The 22,957-nt window shown below is 41.6% G+C and overlaps 1 protein-coding gene across 10 annotated transcripts in view; it reads left to right on the top strand.

The window, feature by feature from the left end:
- The window catches only part of GRM8 (glutamate metabotropic receptor 8), a 643,193-nt gene that overhangs the window by 278,014 nt on the left and 342,222 nt on the right, over positions 1–22,957 (top strand). The window lies entirely within an intron of this gene.

Consider the following 22,957-nt stretch of genomic DNA (forward strand, 5'->3'; position numbering starts at 1 on the left):
AGTCCCTCCTCACCCATCTAACTTACTAGTATAGGGTGTTGTAAGGCAGTTGTAACCAAACTGCAGTTGAACAGGGATGTGTGCTCTCCTGAGCCTCCAGTGTGGTCCCTCAGCATAACTCCAACTGCTTTAGGTTTTTAAAATGTTGATTACACAGTGCTCCTTAGACGCTACAAAGGATGTGGAGAGGAGGAATTTCACCATGTTTTCATCTGTGGTCTATTTTAGGCTTGAGGGTGGCTAGGTGTGTACCTTCTCACAATATTTTTTTTCAAATGTTCAAGTGCTCTGAATGTGTGAAAGGTCCTGTGCAAATGTTAAGTACTGTGACAATGAGCAAGTCTGTATGAGGTATGTTGGTGCCTGAGGCACGGCAGCTAATGGTGCCTCCTTTCAAATCACAATGTATGGTATCCAAAGCCAGGCAAATTATTTTGGCATATGAGAGAGAAAACCTTTTTTGAAAGGTCTGAAACCTTAAAAAATAAGTTGTGTTATAAAATACAACTATAGTGCATCAATGACTAACCGTTTGCCATCTCATCATAATGGCAGACATTTGCACTGCCTGCTGCCTCCTTCTGCCTAACAGTAGGACTGGCTGGCCTTGATAATAATGCTATTATCTCCCCACTTTTGTTCGCTGTACACAGTTGGTAATCAGAAAGCCACCGCTTCCAGAAAAAGAGCATCAGTCATCTGTAATGGTACAGTGCTGAAAGATAGCTCTAATACTTCTGAAAAAGCCTATAAGCTATTACCTCATGTAGTCCATCATCAATCTATTGCCACATTTAATAGTGATAAGTTAATTATGTGCTGCTGAAGGAGATGTTCGTTTGTTGGGAATTGCTGGTGTTTGATTCTGCTAAACAATACCTGACACATCTAATTTGAATGCTGGGAAAGATGGAATAGAAAGATTTAAAACAAATAGTTTAGATAACATTGACTTGGATTCTGATATTTGCATGATAGGGGATAAATTTCTTTGTCCAATATTTCCTCATTTACTGGCTGAATTGAAAATAATCCCAAATGAATCACTAACCTGTAAAAATAAATAAATAAATCTACTAGCCTTCTGAGGGCTGGTAGAGAAAGGATGGAGAAATGCATATTTTGTTGTGTGCTGGGCGTGGAGGAGGAGGAGGATACACTCAAGCCTGCCTGGTCCTCTGTCCTATGCACAGGGAGGGTTGGAGAGCTCCACTGCCCTCCTGCAAGCTCACTCACTTATCTGCATGCATTTCTTACCCTCATAGCTCAGTACATTAGGTATCTGGCTGGGAAGCCAGAGGTTGGGAGTTCAGTTCTCCACTGTGCATCCCAAGGAAGCCAGCCTACATGGCTTTGGGCAAGCTGCACAGTCTCAGGGCATCCTCAAAAGGTGGGAATGCTATTTAGAAGACCCTGTAAAGGGTTATCCTAAGTTAGAATTGACTTAGTCCAGCACAACATGATAGGAGTAGCAGGCTAGTTCTTAAATGCAAAGTGATTAGAATGTGTGTGATATTAACTGAGACACATTCTGTCCAAGAGGTATGCACATATGAGAGAGAGAGCTACTGATATTTCACCTTTTCGTTTCAGTGCTAAGTCCCCACTATTGTAGAAACTGTTGTTTATTTGGTTTTAATGACTGAGGGGTTTGCCTTTTTGTGGTGGAACTGAGGTATATCAAAGAAAAACCAACCTCTGGCCCTGCGTATACAGTTATATTCTATGCCTGCCTGCTCTTTTTTAGATCTCAAGTGCCAAGATTTCCTTCCATTTAATGGTAGCAACTTATTCCCCCCCACCCACCCTCTGGGAGATAGGAGAGGATGGAGTATGAACATCAAATCTGTGAGGAAAGCAGGAAAAGGAAATAATGAACATCAAGTAGTAGAGAAAGAAAGGGGGGCTCAGAGCTCAACGGTACAAAACAGAAAAGCATAGAAGGGTAAGCAAAAAAATACTAAAAGGGGAAAAGAATCATCTTTGTTTTGTTTAGTTTGGCATCAGAGAGGCCTAGGCTTAAATGAGTTAAAGAATCTTGTGGGTTTTTTAATGTTAAAAAGACAGGACTTGAAGCAAGCTTTTAATATTACAAAGGACCAAAGAAGGTTGCAGAAGAAAAACAGGTCATCCGAGCAGCCAATACTAACAAGCAGTTGTAAAATAAAACAACAAAGGTGTGTTATATAAGCAATTAAATATTAAAACTTAAACAAGGGAGGAGAGTAAAAAAAGAAATTGTTGAGGAAAGCAAATCAGATGGGGATAGATTAGCCTGTGGGGCAGTTCAAGGGAGGGAGAAGATGTGTATTTACAGTGAAAGACCTTGGGCATAAATATTACCTGACCCACATAAAACTAAGGGAACTATCCTTCCAACTTACATAAGTAGCAGAGGCACATTACAGAATAATATAAAATTGGCAAGCAGGATCTTAACTACTAAGGGTTTGTACATCTGTCAGTCACCTTGACTTTCTGCTTGGTTCAAAAAGTAGCCACAAGATTCTTGGATGCTAACTCCATGTGCCACAACAGTGTCAGTTAAAAATTGTGGTACTTAGGGACGTGGTGGTGCTGTGGGCTAAACCGCAGAAGCCTGTGCTGCAGGGTCAGAAGACCAGCAGTCGTAAGTTCGAATCCACGCGACGGAATGAGCACCCATCGCCTGTCCCAGCTCCCGCCAACCTAGCGGTTTCGAAAGCATGCAAATGTGAGTAGATTAATAGGTACCACCTCGGTGGGAAGGTAAACAGCGTTCCGTGTCTAAATCACACTGGCCATGTGACCACGGAAGATTGTCTTCGGACAAACGCTGGCTCTATGGCTTGAAGAGCGGGATGAGCGCCGCCCCCTAGAGTCGGACACGACTGAACAAAAATTGTCAAGGGGAACCTTTACCTTTTACCTAGGGTTTTTATGTAATCATTCTCAACCTAACACAATGCGGCGCTGGAATCCTGCACTTATTCCCTAAATGTGTTGCTAGAATTCCTTGACAGGTTCCCAGTGTCAGCAAGAAGTCATTTAGGAGTTTAAGATTATAATAAGGTTATGAGGGCTGAGCAGGAAAAATAAAACAGAAAGCTAGTTGTAATGCTGATGACTGGCCTGCTTATGTATTGGGTCTGTGATCAGCACCTGATACATGATGCTGTCTGCAGTGCCCAGAGGGCCAACTATCCCCCTGCCCTGGCATTGCTGATGCATCAGTTGCCATCAGGCTCTACCTAGTATTGCCAGTCCTAATCACACGTATTTGCTGAGCGGGCTGATAGTCTCACTTCTGAATAGAAATGGAACAAGATGCTGATCTGCACTCAGCCGCAGTGCCATCTTCTGTCTCCAAGTTATAGTGCTCCAAGTGGGGCAGCGAAGGGCTTATTGAATCACAACGTAGGGATTAATCAGAACCTACCCATTAGGCCAGGTACTGATGATAGACTTGATGGTACTGCATCTGGTACCATTGCTTCACTGATGATGGTGCTAGTATTGCTTTTTAGATTATAACTTGTGGTTCTATGTATTTTTTTTTCCCAATAGGAGTGTGTGCTGGGATCTCTATCACATGTAGATGGTTTGACACAGTTCCTACAAAATGTGTGTTAGATCACCAGGGAGGAAACACAAGTACTGATAAATGGCTAGAGAGGAAGTGGAGAGAACTGGATGGTATAAGAAAGCAGAAACGTTGCTCCAAAGTAAAGGTGTTCTGTTACACAAGTCTCTGTTTAAATCTGTTATCTCTGGTTAAAAGACTCTGAAGATTTAGTGAATAAATCCTCGGCTTCCCTGCTAATATATATTTAATGTAAGAACACACCCAACTTGAGTTTTGAATCCTTATTCTCTGATGTGCCTTCAACTAACAAGCACTTCTGCTATATTTAGATTAAGCTTTCAGTTTCTCCATCTTCATCTAGTCCATTATTGACACTGAGAGTTTTGACACTTGGGGCATGCAAGAGTGTGATTTTCTACTATGAAAAATTAGGAGACTGTGGTTTCTGCTTTTCAAAATAAATAAAGGAAAACCAATAAAGAAAAATGAATAAGGCTGGGAGGGGGTTGCTGTTTATGTTCCCCAAACCCACAAGTGAAGTAGATTCACCTCTAGATTTCAGCACTCCCTGAGAAGCCTTGGTTGCTCCATCCTAGTTATGCTAATACTGATATACAACCTTGGTTTAGTTCCAAACGAGCTTCCATGGATTTTGATGGGAATCATAAATAAACACAGATAAATTGGTGGCACCAAACCTCAGAACTGTGATTAACATCCCCCACTGGTTTGATGTACAGTGGTGCCTCATATAACGAGCGCCCCGTTTAACGAAGAAATCGCATAGCGATGGCTTTTTTGCCATCGCTTTTGCGATCGCACTACGATCTTGCCTATGGGGAAAAATCGCTTTGCGATTTTCCCCATAGGCACCATTTTCCCCCAGCTGAGCGGCGGGAGCTTTGAAGCCCCGCCGCTCAGCTGGGGAAAAATGTCAGCAGTGGGCTGCGGCCTCAAAAGGACCCCGAAGCCACTGTCCCCTGCCGACAATTCCCTTCCGAGCTCTCAAAGGGCCCCCTCCGATATTGGAGAAAGCTCTTTGAGAACTCGGAACGCTCTCAGTGGTGGCGGGGGGAAGGGTATGGGGGTGACGAAGGCTTCCAGGCCTTTGCCTGGAAGCCTTCCGGAGACCCCCCCCACCCTGTCTGTTGACTTAATTGAACAAAACATTGTGAAAGCATAAATCACAACAAAAAGATAATATTAGTCTGGAGCACTACATTGAAGGTTCAGTAGTTTTCTTGTGAAAACTGGACAAAGGTTTTTTTTGTGTAAGACTATACAATGTGTTGTGTTGATGAAAAGAAATGATATTTATCAGTTGCGCATGGTGTGGAGAAAGTGAATAGTGAGATCTCCTCATCTCAATAAGAGAAAGCATCTCTTCATACAATGCACGGGTAGTTTAAAATGTTCCACAATACCAGGTCTCCTGATCACTGTTATAGGGTCAAATTAACTACCGTATTTTTTGCTCCATAAGACACACCTCTCCATAAGACACACCAAATTTTTAGGAGAAGGAAACAGGGAAATAAAAATCTGTTTTCTTCTCCTAAAAATTTGGTGAGGTCTTATGGAGAGGTCTGTCTTATGGAACACACCCTAGGACCCTTTGGAGGCTCACCCTGCCCCCCCCAGGGGCCAGAAGGGGTGAAATCGCCACCTTCAGGGACTCTTCTGAAGCTTCCCAAGTCTCAAAAGAGTCCCAGAAGGTGGCGATTTTGCCCCCTCTGGCCTGGCAGGGTGAGCCTCCAAAGGGTCCTAGGGTCTGTTCCAGGACCCTTCCCAGGCTCCCTCCACCCCCCACGGGGCCAGCGGGGGCACAATCGCCAGCTTCGAGGACCTTTTGTGAGCCTTTTAAGCCTCAGAAAAGGTCCTAGGAGCTGGCGATTTCACCCCTGCTGGCCCCATGGGGGGTTGGGGAGCCTTGGAAGGGTCCGAGGGAGTCTTCCAGGACCCTTGAGAGCACCGCCCCCTAAAGTCGGACATGACTGGACTGAAAATGTCAAGGGGAACCTTTACCTTTACTTTTTAATATCAATGTTATTAGGCTTTACAACAAGTATAGCGATCTCTGGCCTTCTATATTTTTAATGAACTACTACTCCATTGAATAGCTCAATGGTTTAGATATCTGGCTGAAGAACCGCATGCTGCAAGTTCAATTCCTCTTGAGAGTAGAGTCAGACTGTGTGGTCTTGGGTGTGCTGCACAGTCCCTGGAAGCCCCTCAGAAAAAGGGAATGGTAAACCACTTCTTAGTATGCTCTACTTGAAAAACCCTGAAAAGGGTTGCCATAAGTCAAAATTGACTTGACTGCACATGATTATTATTAATTGTTGTGCCCTCAGCATATGGCTAGAGAACAGGAGCTGATGTCAGTTAGAATTCAAAAGCATTTGGAAGGCAAGGGGCTCCCCATTTTTATACAATACAATAATTTGCATTTTGTATTTTCCCCAAAATTGGTCGTTCGCATGGCTAACAATTAAAAAGTTTGGATGAAACAGAAGACAGATTAAGCAAAATATGACACCAGATTGAAAAAAAATATATAATAAAAAGGCAGAAATAAAAAGCAGTGGCAGTGCCCAACTAGTTAAAACCTCTTCCAGCCGACAGTCCAGTAAGAAATGTGAAAGACTTGTTTGAATAAAAAAGAGTGGGGTCACTGAGAAGGACTTTGGACATTTGTTTGACTCAGAAGCACTCTTCTTAGGTTGGTAAGAAAACAGGAAAGAGGTTAATTAGTCAAGTTAACTAAAAAAAATAGCATGTGTTCCTTAGAGATCTCAAGGCACATGGCTATGTAGGTTAGCAAAATGCAGACAAAGGGATTATAATGATGATGGTAGTGGCTCCCCATGGTTTCCTTCATAGGGTACAGTCAGGCAATTATCACAATCATTTGCTTATTAAGAAGAAAAGATAAAAGAGAGAATTGTTTTCATGTGCTATGTTTCCCTTCCCTTCCCTTAATAAATTTCTGTAACCTAAATGGCACAAACCAAATTGAGCAGCAGTTGAGATAAATGATTAGATATTATTGCTGCAAGTGGTGGATAGGAAGAAGGCTTGTAGCCAATGGAAAGGTAATTCCAAAATGCTGTCATGCTGGGTATGTTCCTTCTTTACATATTCTCAGTGAGAGCACTAGGATTCTGAAGGAGAATCTCACTCCCTAAATCAGATGAAGTAACTATTTTTGCAAAGAGCATATCAATATTATTATTTTTTTTCAGGTTCTGTGATGCTCCCAACCTGCACATCCTTTTTTCATGTGCTCCAGTCTCACTTTCAGAGCTGCAAGATTTGGTTCTCATTTTGATAAACAGTGAGAAGTCAAAACAAACAGGGATGTCTCTCTCTCCCCCCCCCCCCCCCCCCGTTCTACACACTTTCCAAAATGAGATTTGTCATCTGCTTTGCTGGTAGGGAAGAAGAGCCCTTGCTGTTATGTCTCAGCGTATACTGAGAAATGGTGAGACGGTGCAGGGTGACATGTTTTATGTTTTGTACATGCACATGCACGTGCACACACACACACACACACACACACACACACACAGAGTCTCTCTCTCTCTCTCTCTCTCTCTCTCTCTCTCTCTCTCTGACACACATATTGACATACACGCCAGTGCTATAAGTAGTTGAAGCAACTGGAGGTTTCCCTCAGATCACCAAAATTTAAAGGACACTAAAATCTAGAGGTGAAGCTCCTGGTGAATATTAGCACAAAAATAGCAACACCTCTTGGCCCTGTTCACTTCCATTTTTTTCTTAAGAGCATTTTTTTAAGAGTACACATTCTGTCCCTTTTCTTGGAGGGTTCATGCCCATTCTTAAGGCAGAGGGGATAGGAGACAAGGCTGATTGCCCCAGGCACCAAAAATGCTAATTGTCTTTCTCCCTCTCCTTCAGAATTCCATATACTTCAGCATCCTTGATGCTGAATACGTACGTCTTGTTATCAAAGTAAACTAGAATGAATTATTAAAATTTCCTGCTCCTATTTAACTGTATCAGCACACTGCCTTGTTGAACTGCAGTTAACATATATCCTGATACTGGCCAGTATCTTTGCTGGGGAAATAGACAGAGGCTCTGTAGAGACAGTCAACCCATGGGATTGAGATTGTACACAAAGCTAAGTGCTTAGCTTTTATTGAAGAATCCCGTGACAGCATCCAGCTTGAAGAATGACAGATTGTCATGAAAATGGGAAAGTGACAAAAACTTTGTGGGTGGCTACTGGAAGTATCAGGTTGCCAGATGATTGCAATTCAATCAGAAGAGAATCGTTTACATTGTAATGATGGCATTTAAATGACAGCTTTGCCAATCTTTTGCCCACTCCTAGAATCCTTCCTGGAAACGTGGTGCAGCATGTGCTGTTTGCATTGTGAAGAAGACTCTTAGCATCATTTCTCCAATTCCTGAAAATGAATTGCTATTTCATTAAGCAGGACTGGGCAGTTTACAAGAGTTGGTGACATAAATTTGCTATTACTACAGGAGTGGGGGGAAAATCCAGACAGTGTTCTTCTCCACAAAACAAGGCACATTGACTGTTCAGGTCTTGTTTACAAGTGGAATTGCACCTTTCAAGAGGCTTTTAAGAGTGTAATTCAACACGCAGGCAAGGTACGTCAGGAGCCTCACACACATTATTTCAAGGGACGAATTGCGTGATATTTTTTTTTCTTGCTGTAGCTGATATAGAGATGGGAAGAAACTGCCAGTTCGGCGGTTCATGCCAGTTTGTTTTTCAGCTGAACAGAAGTTTGGCGCTTCCCAGCCCTGCCTCCTTGTGTGTGTGTGTGTGTGCACATGCATGTGTGCATGCGTGTGTGCATGCGTGCGTGCATGCATGCCTCGGCTTCTCTGCACTGCCTTATCTGGCACTGCCTCTGAGTGGGTGCCTTCCAGAAGAGGCAGGACTGGGAAGCACCAAACACTTGCTTGGCTGAAAAATGAACTGGCACAAACCATCAAATCAGTGGTTCATGCCCATCTCTAAGCAGATATTCATTCATATATTCATTTGCTTGTCCACCTAATTATTTGTATCCCACTTTTTCATTAATAGTGCCTAAAATGTCTCACAACATATGGAATAATAATAAACAGAATTCTTTTAACCACTGGCAGAGTGTAACATGTTGCTGGTTCAGCTCCATATGACCTCCAGGCTGATGCTATGGAAGCTATAGATCACAACATTTAAATGAATGTGATTTATGCTTGCTGAAGTTGTTGGATACATTCTTGTACATGTTTAAAAAAGTAGCGTCACTTGGAAAATGGACCATTGCATGAGTGGAACAGATGAAGAGGATTGTGCCCACTAAGTATACGAATTTACAAACTACAGAGGCAATTACAAATAGCCATAAAATCAATAAAGGCATAACAAAAACTTAATCAGTACAGTATTGGGGGGGAAATGCAAATAAGCTAACATAATTCAACAATGTAAACTATTAAAAAGGGGGGGGGGAGATAGTCTAACACAAGCCCACTCTGTGGCAACATCGTCTTCCCAAAAAATTTGTCTACAACATTTGGACTTGTTACTCGTGGCAGCCTCCTCCCAACTCTTACCTGCTTTTAAGCTCTATTCAGGCTTTAGAAGAATCCAGTGTTTGCAATATATTTGGCATGGAGAGGCTGGGTCACCTCCCCTTCATTGCTTTGTTTTTCATGTGATCACTGATGAGTCTGAAAAAGAGAGATTCCTATTCACACATGGATTGTGCACGCTAGCAGTAAATTAGATTTTCTTGGGTTCTTGTCTGTGTGAAGAGTCTCCAAGTGAACAGAAACTTCTGTTTTTTAAGACATGTGGATGATTGCATGAAGGTGACAACAGAAGTTGTGCAGTTGGGCACTTCCCTCTAAGCATCTCGAGAACACATTGTTCTCTAGTGCCTGAACAGGGCTACAGTCCCTCATCCATCTCCCATTTGGGATAATGGAGACCACGAGTCCTCCTTTAAGCCCCATCTGCTTGCAAAACTGTATTGGTTGCTCTTTCTGAAATCAGATGGGTGGGTGATCACTTCTGAGCCCCTTGAGGTCACTCTCTCCACCAGTACCTCTCAGGTATTTCCTTCAGCCAGCAGGTTTGTGGGGCTTCAAAAGAGAATGAGGTACTTCCTGAGGTGGCTGATGCTGAGAGTTGAGGAGTAAAGAAAGCTGTGAATACTGCTATATGTGGCCTGCTCCATCTAAGCTAGCATGCTTCCCTTAGGTCTAGTGGAGGACAATATTTCTCCTTAAATGAGGTAAGAGCCAAGTGCTGGTCTAGTCATTTTTTTTATAAATGGAATAAGAAGCATGTGTCTGTGTGTGGTGGTGGTGGTGGGAATACCACTTTGTCTTCTGATTTAGGTGAGAAATTTCTTTCTGTGCTAGGCCTGCCAGTAACTGTATAAAGAAAGATTGTGATCTAGGCTACCAACATAATCAACGATTGTAATTATGAGATTAGATTTGGTCTGTGGCTAGTCAAGGAGGAACATTTATGAATGAACTGAGAATGTGACTTCTCCCTCCTCCTTCCACCACAGGGGTAAACTTTATGAAAAACCCTAAATGATTGTGACCCAGAATTTGATAAAGAACGTGAGAGACAAACAGATGAGTATCTAATTGGTTTAGAAGTTTCCCCAAAAGCTGAAATCTTCCTTTTCTTTTCTCATTTATCATGCTACTGCCACCCCTTTGAAATATGGCCCAATGATCAGCAAGCTACTCACATTCTGAGTTATGAATGGAAGATTGAAGGTCCCAGAAAATACTCACTTAGCCTTGTTCCATCCCACTGTGACTCAAATTGAAAAATATTTGTTTTTGGGGGTTATTTTCTATAATATCAGAATTACATATTAGAACTAATATAGGTAACCATCACATTTCCAAGTGAGGCTGGAGAGCCTGTGACTCAAGGACTATATACATTCTTTTTTATAAAGGTGTGTGTGTGTGTGTGTGTGTGTGTGTGTGTGTGTTTACACAGAAACCTTTTCAGAGGTTCTCTGTGATACAGTTTGCTTGCTCTCTTGCGTTATTCTGTAGCTGCACAGTCCATTCTCCACACCTTGAATGCACAGACAGTGTATTACACTATGGATATACTGTAATGTTGGCCCTAGAGATACTATGAGTAGTTTAAAACTGTTGTTAAAAATGGGATGAATGCATTGCTTGAGAATTTAGGTAAAAGGCTTTTTAAAAAACTTTTAGTGGAAGAGGCAACATTAAATTTAGAAATAGGACTTGAGATCATCTTACCTATTTTTAATGGAAACTAGACTAGTTTGGAGATCTGAACTACAGCTACTCATCCAGAGTCCTTATATATGATGAAATTAAAGGACTTTTATATTAACTGATACCATAATTAGAGATAAGCTTAGTCCTTTTAGTGGCTTAGTGTAACTTAAAGCATACAAAGTTAAATCATATTATGAGGTTACTTTTTAAATGATGAGGCTAAAAGCAACTCCTCACATTGGTTTATAATTGGAACAAAAGTCTTTAAATTGGTTATTTCTTCTTCATCTGAAAGCAGAAAACTGCTGGAGGCCACATTTTCAAGCAAACACAATAAATGAGCAGGGCTCATTGTTCAAGCCAGGGAGCTTACTGCGATGCTTCTGTTTCAAGTTTTTGGAGAAGCTAAAATAGCATTTGTTCTTCTAGTCTGGACAGTTCATATGCTTAACCTGCATCCATTCAGACCGGGCTTTGCAGTTCCTCCAGAGTCATGTTTTGTTGCAGAATTTACAATGAACTAGATCTATAGGAAGGTGTTTAATGACCTTGTCACCTGAAGAGTTCTAAAAATGACTCTGAGTTTCAGATTGCTTGGGATCAATCAATCAGTAAATCAATTCTAAGCATAATACTGAGAACCAAAATGATATAGTCTGGTTGCCAATATGCTGACCCTGTTTGGGGAGAGTCAGCATAAGGGAATACAAAACTTGTAAATGTAACTCTTCCTGTTAACACAAAAACAGTACATTGAACTTTCTGTGGGCTGAGTCCCCAGAACTCAGACAGTGCATGTATTATTTATTTTTGAGTCTACTGGGAATGCTTGCTAATTCTAAAATAAAGATGTTGTGATCATCTGACTAGCATCACTTGAAAAATGAGCACCCCCATTGAATAGGGCTGTCAGATCAGTCACATCCTATTCTGCGGATTTCAGAGCCAAGATAAAAGAATAGGTGGAAGACCCTTGTGATGTCAAAACTTGGGTCAGGTAAGGGTTGGGAGCAGGACTGGAACTTCTACACCCATGACGGTGCTTCTGGGTCATCCCAAATCCAGAGGAAAAAGAATACTGTAGCCAGGCAGCTGGCAAAATGTAGCCAAAGACTATTGCCAGCCAATCGGTCCTGGTCCTAGCTGGAATGGCTGGACATTAATGCCCATCACCTCCATGGATTCTTCATGGCTAAGTAGGGCTTGACCTCAGGTCTCCTGAGACCTGCCCCATCACTTTATCCACTACAGTATGCTGATTCTCCTGTGTACAGTATTTATTTGCTCATAGAGATTCTAACATTTTTAAAATTGTTCTCTTCCTTTGAGTTTAAATGCCGATTGCTTCTAGTGTTTTGCTACAAGTATTGCTTCCCATCCCTCACAGTAACCGTGGCATTAATTGCTTGAAATATTACCTACACTACAAATTTACATTGGAAATAGCTTGGTTTGATTACTTACTGTGAGCCCGGCCAGCCCTGGCTTGGTTGACTGGGTGTCCCTTTCCATGTCCTCCTGAACAACAGGTTCAAACAGAACAGTCTTTATATAACTTGAGAGGAGTTACAGCAACCGGTTCTGTGAACAGTCAGTTCTTTATTCTTTGGTCTCTTTGTAAAGTCTCTTGCCCCCTCCACCTCCCAGTTTTGTTCACCAGGAGGGAGGATGTCTGTCCTGGGAGTCCAGTTACTGTATAGTCACTGCGCTCCTTAGTGAGAAAGTTTGGGAGACCCCTGACCCAGGTCTCTCTTGCCTCCAAACCACTCCTAACAATGAGGGCTAGTATGCCCATAATGTGGGCAGGTGTGGGAACAACCAGACTTTTCCCAGTTCCCCGGGTTCTTCTCCCTAGACCTCTCCTGGTGTTGTTGCTCTCACTGTCTCCTCCTGTGCAGGTGTCAGCTTTGCATGGGGATAAGCGACCTTGCTTTCTTCACTGTCCTCCATTTACGATGTCCCCAGTAAGATGGGCAATAAGAGAGTTGGCTGTGTGTGCGCTTTTCCTTTGCCTCTTGGGTACTCTCAGCTACACCACAACTGTCCTCCAGGGGCCTTTTTTGTAAATATAACCCCACTCCTCTGGGGCTATGGCTCTTTTTCTGGGGAGGCTTCCACCCAATAGGTCCCCAGGCTCCCAAGGGCCACCTTCCACTCACCCCCTGAGTTTTATCTCTGGGTTTTACCCCATAAGCTCCCCCAGGGACCTATTTTCCTCCCTCTCAGAGGTCTTAACCCTTAGGCCTCACTCCTTTCTCTGAGTCTGTTCGACACTCTGCCTCCTCTTAGGATTCTTCTCTTGTTACTCTTCACATGGTGGCAGGACAGCTTTTGTATTTACCATCTGCTGGGGCTGGGCAGATCCTCTCTCTCCCTTAAGGGACACCCTCCAATCCCCAGGGCTGACATGACAGCATAGGCCTCAGTTTGGTCCCGCTCTTGTGGGGCTAACACTTCCTTCTTCAGAGTCCTGCATAGAGGTACCTTGGTAGACTCAGCAGGAGATTGGACGTGGTGTGCTAGCTCTTCTTTTGAGCATGACAGTTCACCTACAAGGACATCTGTGTCTCTGTCTTCCTCACACTTGTTGATCTTAAGTAACAGTAGGACATTACTTGGCCAAAGTAAGCATTTTAAGGAGGGACACAGGAGAATTCTGATGTCTGAAACCTCTCCCAAACAGTTTGTGTGTAAAAAAAGAACAACACTTCATTGTAACAAACAGTCTTAAAACACTTGCAGGAAATGAAGGCACCTACCAAGGCATCTATTTTCCTGGGTTCCATGATCACTGCAGATGGAGACAGCAGCCACGAAATTAAAAGACGCCTGCTTCTTGGGAGGAAAGCGATGACAAATCTTGACAGCATCTTAAAAAGCAGAGACATCACCTTGCCAACAAAAGTCCAAATAGTCAAAGCTATGGTTTTTCTTGTAGTGATGTATGGAAGCTGGACCATAAAGAAAGCAGACCGCCAAAGAATTGATGCCTTTGAATTGTGGTGCTGGAGGAGGCTCTTGAGAATCCCCTGGACTTCAAGGAGAACAAACCTATCAGTTCTAAAGGAAATCAACCCTGAGTGCTCACTGGAAGGACAGATCCTGAAGCTGAGGCTCCAGTACTTTGGCCATCTAATGAGAAGAAAAGACTCCCTGGAAAAGACCCTGATGTTGGGAAAGTGTGAAGGCAAGAGGAGAAGGGGACGACCGAGGATGAGATGGCTGGACAGTGTCTGCGAAGCAACAAACATGAATTTGACACAACTCCGGGAGGCAGTAGAAGATAGGAGGGCCTGGCGTGCTCTGGTCCATGAGGTCACGAAGAGTCGGACACGACTAAATGACTAAACGAACGAACGAACCAAGAAAGAAAGGAAAATACAGTGTGTGAATAGCAATGTCATTTTAATGCTGTTGCAACAACCTGGCTTGTAAAAATATGGTACTACGGAGGAAATAAGACTTTTCTGATTCTGTAGAAAGGTCTAAGTGGGGGGTAAGCAGCCACTTTTAGGCTGAGGAACACATCCTCTTGGGAGCAATTTGTGAGGGACCTCCTGCTTGATGCAGGCAGGCTGAGCCAGAACCCAAGATGGGTGGGCAACCTTTTCTTCTCCTCCTTCTCTCAGTTTTCCCCTCCCCTTTGACAGGACAGTGGCCAGTTAGTCTTACTGCAAGTCCCAGCTGCTTACTTGCAGTGAACTTTTGAAATTAAGTGCCTGGCCACAAACAGCCTTACAACCTTAGGTTGCCTAGTCAAAGGCATCCAGTTTTGATAAAGAAGGTTTCACCTTGGTTTATTCTTAGTGATAAAAGAAAATCATATTTTCAGTGCTTGAACATGTGACAGTTCAAAATGATGTTTAAAATAATTGTTCTCTGCCACTTCAGCAATAATGTCTTCAAGTTTTCTTCAAATTTCCACGTCTAGAACAATTAGTCCCTGATCGTGTTCAGAATGAGCACAATTATATAACCTTTTCACTACGTAGCTATTTGCAAGTCTGCTGAAATCAGTGGGAATTAATAATGTGTAATTGCATATAGGATTGCAGCCTAGGAACTGCAGTGAATGTTTATCATTTTGATATTTGCCTGGCAGAGGTGATACCATTGGAGTGTTCACAGTATACTTTTCTTAGCTCATGAGCTGTGTGGAAGATAAAAAGCTATCACTTCCAAAGTATGCAATCTTCAGAATCTCATATGCTTCTGAATGCATAAAGATCATACTCCTTACAAATGTAATTGAGAAGAAACATGCCTGGCGCTGAACAATGGGTTTAGAGCATGATTTTTATCAGAAGGAGAAAAACAACCCTCCACACTGTTATCTGTATATTCAGGCTTTGCAGTACTCTTGCTTCATAAAAGTAGTAGGCTTCACTGGAAAAAAAAATGAAGAATAGAATTATAGTTGTATAATTTTTAAAGAGGAAACCAGATATTAAATCATAGTATTTTATGTAATTTTGTATCTCAGAATTTTATGGAAAGAGGCCCATGGTGGGGAAAAATGAATTTAAAAATGGTATCCTAGTATACACACTCGTTTGTGCATTTTGGCTTATTTCAATGGATCGTTCCATGTATTCTCCTGTGCATACAGAGCAAGGTCCTTTTTTCCAAAACAGATAAGGATTTGTAGAGTGAGGAGTGTAACATGAAGATCAGAAATCCAACTCACATATAGCGTCACTAGATAGTGAGAGATTATGTCATAATGTTGATATGATGACTCTTTTCTCCAATGCTTATTGTGTGTATCTTACCTATTTTATACTTAAACATGAGAAGGTGTGGCACTGTTCCCATTTCCCCAGTGGCAGAAACCCTGTTGCACAATTATGCAAAGAGGATAAATTCTAGAGCTGAATTGCCATCGTCACAAGTTAAGAAATTTCTCTAGACCTTATCTGTTGCATATTGAGTTGCGCAACTCAGTATGCAACAGATGTCTGCAGACATATCTTAAATTACAGTGATTCACTTCCAAAAGTAATAAATAATAATTGTGTGCCGGAAAGTAAATTCTGTTTTATGGAAATTGCAAATTTTCTAGGTAGAGAATGCTGAAAAGTGGTTTACCTTTCCCTTCTTCTAGAGTAATCCTGGGATCGTGCAGCTTGTCCAAGGGTACAAACATTGGCTCTTCCCAGGTGTTGAATGGGAATTGAACTCCCAACCTCTGACTCCATAGCCAGATAACTAACTCACTGAGATTCCAAAAGTTGTACTGTTTTAATTAAAGTACAGGGGGCCAGAGGAAGGGTTGTGACTGAGAAAGGGTTGTACGTTAAACAACAGGATGTGCGCAAGCACTCCTTTGCTCCTTCATAAATAATGTAAGCATGGAAGTTGGTCCCTAAATGCATTTTGCTGCCTTACAAATAAATATCCCAACATTCCATGAGTTACACCACCTTTTGAAATCTTTGCCAAACTGGTCTAGGCAGCTCACTGTTCCTCAATATTGGCTTTGTTTGCAATGTTATGTTAACAAGAAATATAAATGGCAACCACGTGCTGTCAAGTTGATTCCGACTTAAAGTATAAAGTATTCAGAAATCACAGTGATAGATAATTTCTCCTCCTTATCACAACAGTACACCCACAACAAGACACACTAATCACCCATCTCCTGAATAGGACAAAAGCCTATCTCACAGCCATAAATACTCCACTCCCAAGCAAACTACACCAGAACAGAGAGTGCTGTCCTATGAATATGCCGGCCACAGAGACTGGCGAAACGTTAGGAAGAACAACCTTCAGAACACGGCCAAACCCCCACAACAACCATTAGATCCCGGCCATGAAAGCCTTCGTGAATATATTCAGAAATGGTTTACCATTTTTCTGTGGGTGCTCTGACACTGTGGAGTTGGCCTGTGAAACAGTATCCAAAAAGACACACAAGCAGCTTTCATGATTTAAAATGTAAAAAACCCCAAAAAGTATTAATCATTATCACTACCACCGTGTACTGTTATCATCCCTATATTACAGTGGGAAAATTGAAGCTGAGAGACTTTCAAGGCCATTTCATGATTTGAGAGGCCTCTTCTCAATAAATTTAATACACCTTTCTCAAGGTTGGGTGGGACTCAACGTCCTGGCTGAAGTATTAAGAAATTTCTATGCTGGGTCTATAGATAGGGAGACAGATCTCAGGGCAAGCAATGCTAGGAGAGAATAAAGTCTGAATTTACTATGTGTTCTGGCTATAATTATTGTGAATTCATCTCACCCCAGCCCCAACTAATGTGAGGACTCACTGGCTTGCAGTGACAGTGTTCATATGCAAGTTATTATGCATATAGTATTTGTTTAGAACATCGTACAGGACCTTGCCTGTTTTATTGTCTTATGCGCATAAACATACATCCACCCACACATTATTTTACAGTCATTAAATACTGGCCTGCCCCAGTGATGCTAGCAATGCTCAGTATTTGGTCTTAGATATTGGCCCTGGATCTCAGGGATGGGATGAGATAGCAGCCTTTTTCTATCTGCATTTATCTAGTTTTGCTACCACATTCCTCTTGACAATCAAGGATAATGAATGTCTTTGTGCATTATATTTGCTAACTCCAGTTAAATACACTGTTCAATGTTTTTCCTGTTAACATTATTTCCCACTTTGAATGGCTGCTGGAAATCAATATACGATGTCTTGTGTCCAATGTGCAGGGCGGGTAGTATACAGATGAAGAGATAAAGCAATGGCTTTGTTTGTCAGGCGAGAGCTTGCAGAATTTATTATGAATGTAGCGGGAAGGCTGAAGTGCATTTTGATTTGTTCCTATTAGTGTCAAAGACATCTTTCAATGGAGAGATGCTACGATGCCCAGTGCAGTTATGATTGAATGAACTGTTGTAATGATAGAAGTGGCATTTCTCTTGTGCTGTTAAACTCTAGGAAAACAACTATTCAGATATTGCAGGGTGTGTGGTTTTTCTTCCTTATTCTTCGATAGCCATTCTTTGTAGATGGCAGAATGTAGTATATAATAGATAAGCATTTGTAACTTTTCAGGGTCTATTACATGCAAGGGGAATGGTTTTCTTAAAAGCCACAGCATGGCTCTTGGTCGCTGAAAATTCTATTAGTGAAATTTATGGGGTAACATATTGTCCTTCCTATGTCACTTTTCCTTAACAATCAGTTTTCTTTTCGGTGCCTGAATGATTTTAGAGGATGGTTGAAAGCTTAATGTTCTTTTCAGAGACTTATTTTTCTCACAGAGCACTGAATTCTAGGGTAGCCAAAAAAAGAAAAGAAACAGTAATGGTACATCTGTTCAATATTTCCCAAAGCATACATTGTCAGTTCTGAAGCCCCATTAATTCAGAAATAGCTGATCTCTTTATCTGATTGACTGTATGTCAGAAAAGGTAAAGTTGTTATTCAAGCATTATTTAAATACATTCATGTCAACCTGTCTTTTTAAATGTATGACACCATGAAAGCTGTAGCTGTAGCTTCAGAGTTTCTGGAGAATCTGGAAGAAACACCAGCAACAAGAAACAAAGACTGTGGAACTCTAATGAATATTGATCAAGACCCTAGAGTCAGGGTTGGACAAAAATAGGTCAAGTTAAGATGAGAAGTATTTTGTGATAATGGACAGTGATATCACTAGATAGAAAGCATGACAATTACCCCAGGATTTACAAGAAGACCAAAGAGAAATCAAGAATAAAATTGGGAAGGAGGATACAGATCATTACCTGGTGATTACAACACATGCTTGCTATTACAACCCCAGAATAATGACGCGAGACAAAGATATGGATTAAGTATGGGCCACTTTATTGATAACATCAAAATACGATAATGGCAATCCTTTGCCAAAAGACTGGGCCTGCTGTAGTGCGGAAACAGGTGAAAGGCAGGGGTATGCCGACACCCATTAATCAATAAATGGGTGAGTCCCCGGCCCCAAGTTCCCGCGGTCTCCAGACAGCAGGAACCCGGCCAGCCGCTAATAAAACACCCCCAGACCTCAAGCCATCTTTCTCTGATGATTGTTGGTCCAGAAGTGGCCCAGCGCATCCTCCCGCCACAGACACTGTAATCGCATGATCCGCAGTGCTGGGAAGTGGGATGCACTGTTGGCTTAACAGAGATTACAATTGGGACACACCAAAAATACCTGTTATTTCCGCACTACCCACCTGTGTGACCAAAATTAAACCACCAAAATGCCAGCAACCCTTATCCAGTGTGGGATAGGCAAAAAATCCCCCCATCCATAAGCCAATCAGGATGAAGGTCAAAAATTCCTATCCGGCCCCTGAAAGGCGACCAGACAAACTCACACTAGAAAAAAGGGAGGGCGGGTGGGGGCCCAAAAATGGAAGAGGGCAATGCAAGGGGGAAAGCCCCTTAAATACCCAGAGCTGTCCTGCCTCTCACACATCATCTCGTGAGACTTAAATGCAGTCTCGCTCTATCCTGGGTGGATAGCAAGGGTCGATTGCTTTGGCCAAAGGCAATGCCTTGCCAGCAATCACAGCATTTGCATGTATACATGCCTAGACACAATTCATGGCATCTTCTGAAGAGTCAGAGTTCATCTGAGCAGAAGGAAATGAGTTGGCAGATGTACAATTAGAAGTGGAGCTACATCAATTCTTGCAGAATATTTATTTTGCTACCCTTAAACTGCAGACTAGCTTGCTTTTGTTCTATGATTGGTCCTTGGGAGGTAAGCATAAGGTTAGGGTTGGGTCCTATCTTTGGACAAATGAGAAAAATGGAACCAAATCAGGTTGTTTGTGTGATGACTGGTGGAGCAAGAGCCACTCTTGGAGGGTGGAGTAACATCACAGAAGATCCATTATCATATCCGATTCAGGGAGTCACTGTGTGGTGTGAACATCACCATGCAGTTGCTCTATGAGCCATTTTGTAGAGCTGTAGTTTCTCATAGGAAAACTATTATTACACTACCACCATTGAGTTGTGTGAGATTCTGAAAGGAACTTATGGTCCTTGAGTGGATAAGTTACATGGCTTGACTAGAGATGGGCATGAACCAGAAAAATTATGAATCAAGGTGGTACATGGTTCATGGCTATCCATGAACCATGTACCATGAGCCACCCCTGAACCCCAGAAAAACTAACCAGTTCACAATTTGTGGTTTTAGATTTGTGCCTGGGGGGAGGGATCTGCAAGTTTCCAGGCATGTATGGGAGCAGCATGCCAAAATATTATTGATTATATGCATAAAGTTAACATGGTGGTGCTTTCTTCTTGAGAAGTGTATCATTTTGATGCTTGGAGAGATCTATGGGGAAATAAATAGGTGCATGGGTATGGACATAGTTTTTATGAAATAAATAGGTGCATGGGTATGGACATAGGTTTTTATTTATAAAACTCTGAACTGTATAACCTAGAATTGAATCTTAGATTTTCTCCATCAGTTCAGTCTTTCCTTTCTAATTACTCAGTCTTTGTTGTCATTTATATAATAATACTGGCTTTGATAAGATTCCTGAAAACGCAGTCTCCTTTCACTAGGTTGTTGACACCATTGAATGGTTCTGCAAACTGGTTATCATTACACATGATGTTCAAAAGATTTTGGAGCTAGATTTTCCTTCTGTGGGGCTTTGACATCACTTTAATTCAAAAATATTCCTCCTCTGTTTAAGGAAGGAGTTTCTGTGATGAATTTTAACTGAGCTACTTTGTATAAATACACCTGTTCACAGTGTTAGTATTCATAAAACAGGCATTTTTCCTTTCGTCCTCAAAATCTGTGTAATGCATAGGTTCTTGTTAGCATTTAATGGCTGTTCCTGAGCATTTAACATCTTTCGTGAGGCAAGGTACTATTAGTTAGACCATTATTTGAACAGTACAAGCTTATATATGTCAACCCCAAAAGTAAGTCCTAATGAATTCGTTGAGACTTGCTCCAAGATAAATGCTTGTATGATTGCAGCGTGAATGTCTTAATATGTATAATTTTATCAAACATACATTTAAGAAGCAATTCTGTTTCTTGCTCCTAAATTTGTTATCACCTACTGCTTTAGCCATTGTATATAACAGTCGTTCCCAGCCTTGGGTCCGAAGATGTTCATAGACTACAACTCCCAGAAATCCTGGCCAGCACAACTAGAGGTGAAGGCTCCTGGGAATTTTAGTTCAAGAACATCTGGGGACTCAAGGTTGGTTTATAAGAAAGTTGCTACAGCGTTGATCATTTTGATTGCCTTTTTTTTGGCCCTGTATTTAGTTAAGCAATACATTTTTAAGGTGGGACACTGATCTATACATAGTATTGCAAATGCTGTTATATCAAAGGTGGGGAACAGCTGGCTCGCCAAATACATTGTATATCAGTTCCCAGAAGCCCCAGCCAGCATGACCAATGGTAAGAAATTACAAGAGTTGGTCCAAAATATTTAGAAGCCCAACACTTCCTTGCCTCATACACAGCCATTATGAAATTGATAGTTTTGTTGTTAGTTCTTTGTCTGATAATTCCATGTTTGGAAATTGCATGTTGTTATATTTTGTATTGTCTTGGCCACTGGCTGTTGTCCTACCAGTAAGCTTCAGCTTTATTCATTAATGAATAGAGATCAAGTTCTAGTATTGTCAACTTTGATTCTCTCCACTGATTGGATACCAATATAATAGCAATTCTTTCAGTTTCATGAGAATGTATTGTCCTAGCCATTTCACATATATTATATGCCTCTTCAGAGGGTATGCCTTTTTAGAGTCACACAGAGCAGATTTCTAATATCTGACCAAAATACACAGTGGCTTAAAAATCTCATGGCATGTGAATACAAATATTCGTCATTAATAACTGTGCCACATGAAACATGATCTTCTTGAAAAGTACTGTATGTCCTTTCCATTTTCATATCCAATTCAGGGAGTCACTACATAATGGTCTCTACATATTGCCTTTGGTAAAAGGTGTACAGCCTTTCTAATATTCACAACTAGTGTCTTGTCTCCAAGTTTTGACAGGAAAGTGTATAAATGTGAACAGGTTGGCTTACACCTATCACAGTGGGTCAAAATCCTGGAAAAAGTAGTCCTGAAGTGCATTGCAGCTCATGCAACCTCTCACATTTTTGTTGTTTTAATGTCACAGAACTGTACAAGACGTACAGTGCTAGTGGCTGCCAGAACCGTCTTACATATTTCTAATGCCTCTGGACTCCATTTGTGATGTACATGTTGGAGGTGAGACCAAGATGTATTTGGTTAAGGACAATGGTGACACTAATTGAAGCTGACAAGCTCAGTGTTCTCTTCCCCATTCCAGGCTGAGAGAATAATGAGTGATGCTTTTCCTCTGATCCCCACTGCTGCCACCTGCACCCACCTCTTCCCTGGTAAACTAGGAAGTTAAAATCTGTCAGGACCAGAATTTATATTATACTAGATAGTCCACTGTTAGACATGGAAACCCATTGGTGTTCCAGAAGTGTGATTCAGGCAAATGTTCATGACTGAGCCATCATACTTGGAAATGATCCTTTTGCCTCGTAAGGGCCAATCTCAAAACAAAGCAATCTCATTTGCAAACTATCAAAAGTGCAAAACACTCACAGACATTCACAGACATTCTCAGCACTTAAACAATTCCTTCTTTTTTTGCTTAGGCATTCAGTCTTGGTTTTGTAGTACTTTTTGGCATCTTCTGGAGTTGTCTTTTGAGTCCTAGTTTTTTTTATTGGTTGTTCCATTCTTATTTTCCTCCTCACATGGAAATCAATGCAGGTTTTTATATTTGTTTTCAAAAGAGCAAAACAAAGGTATAGTGTTCTGCTTATATACCACCTCATAGCACTTAAAGCACTCTCAGGGCAGTTTACAATTTAATTATGCACATTAACACCTGCAGGAAGCTGGGTACTTTATTTACCAATCTTGGAAGGATGGAAGGCTGAGTCAACCTTGAGCTGGCTACCTGCATCCATTGGGAATGAGAGTCAGGCAGTGAGAAGAGTTTTAACTGTAGTACTACAATTTAACCACTGTGCCACAAATGCATTTCTCTTAATGTTCACATTTCCTCCATTTGCTAAAACCTGTCTGTACAAGTTTTTGAAATAGAGGTA

The sequence above is a fragment of the Pogona vitticeps genome, chromosome 5, assembly GCF_051106095.1.
Source record: "Pogona vitticeps strain Pit_001003342236 chromosome 5, PviZW2.1, whole genome shotgun sequence".
NCBI classification, from domain to species: domain Eukaryota; kingdom Metazoa; phylum Chordata; class Lepidosauria; order Squamata; family Agamidae; genus Pogona; species Pogona vitticeps.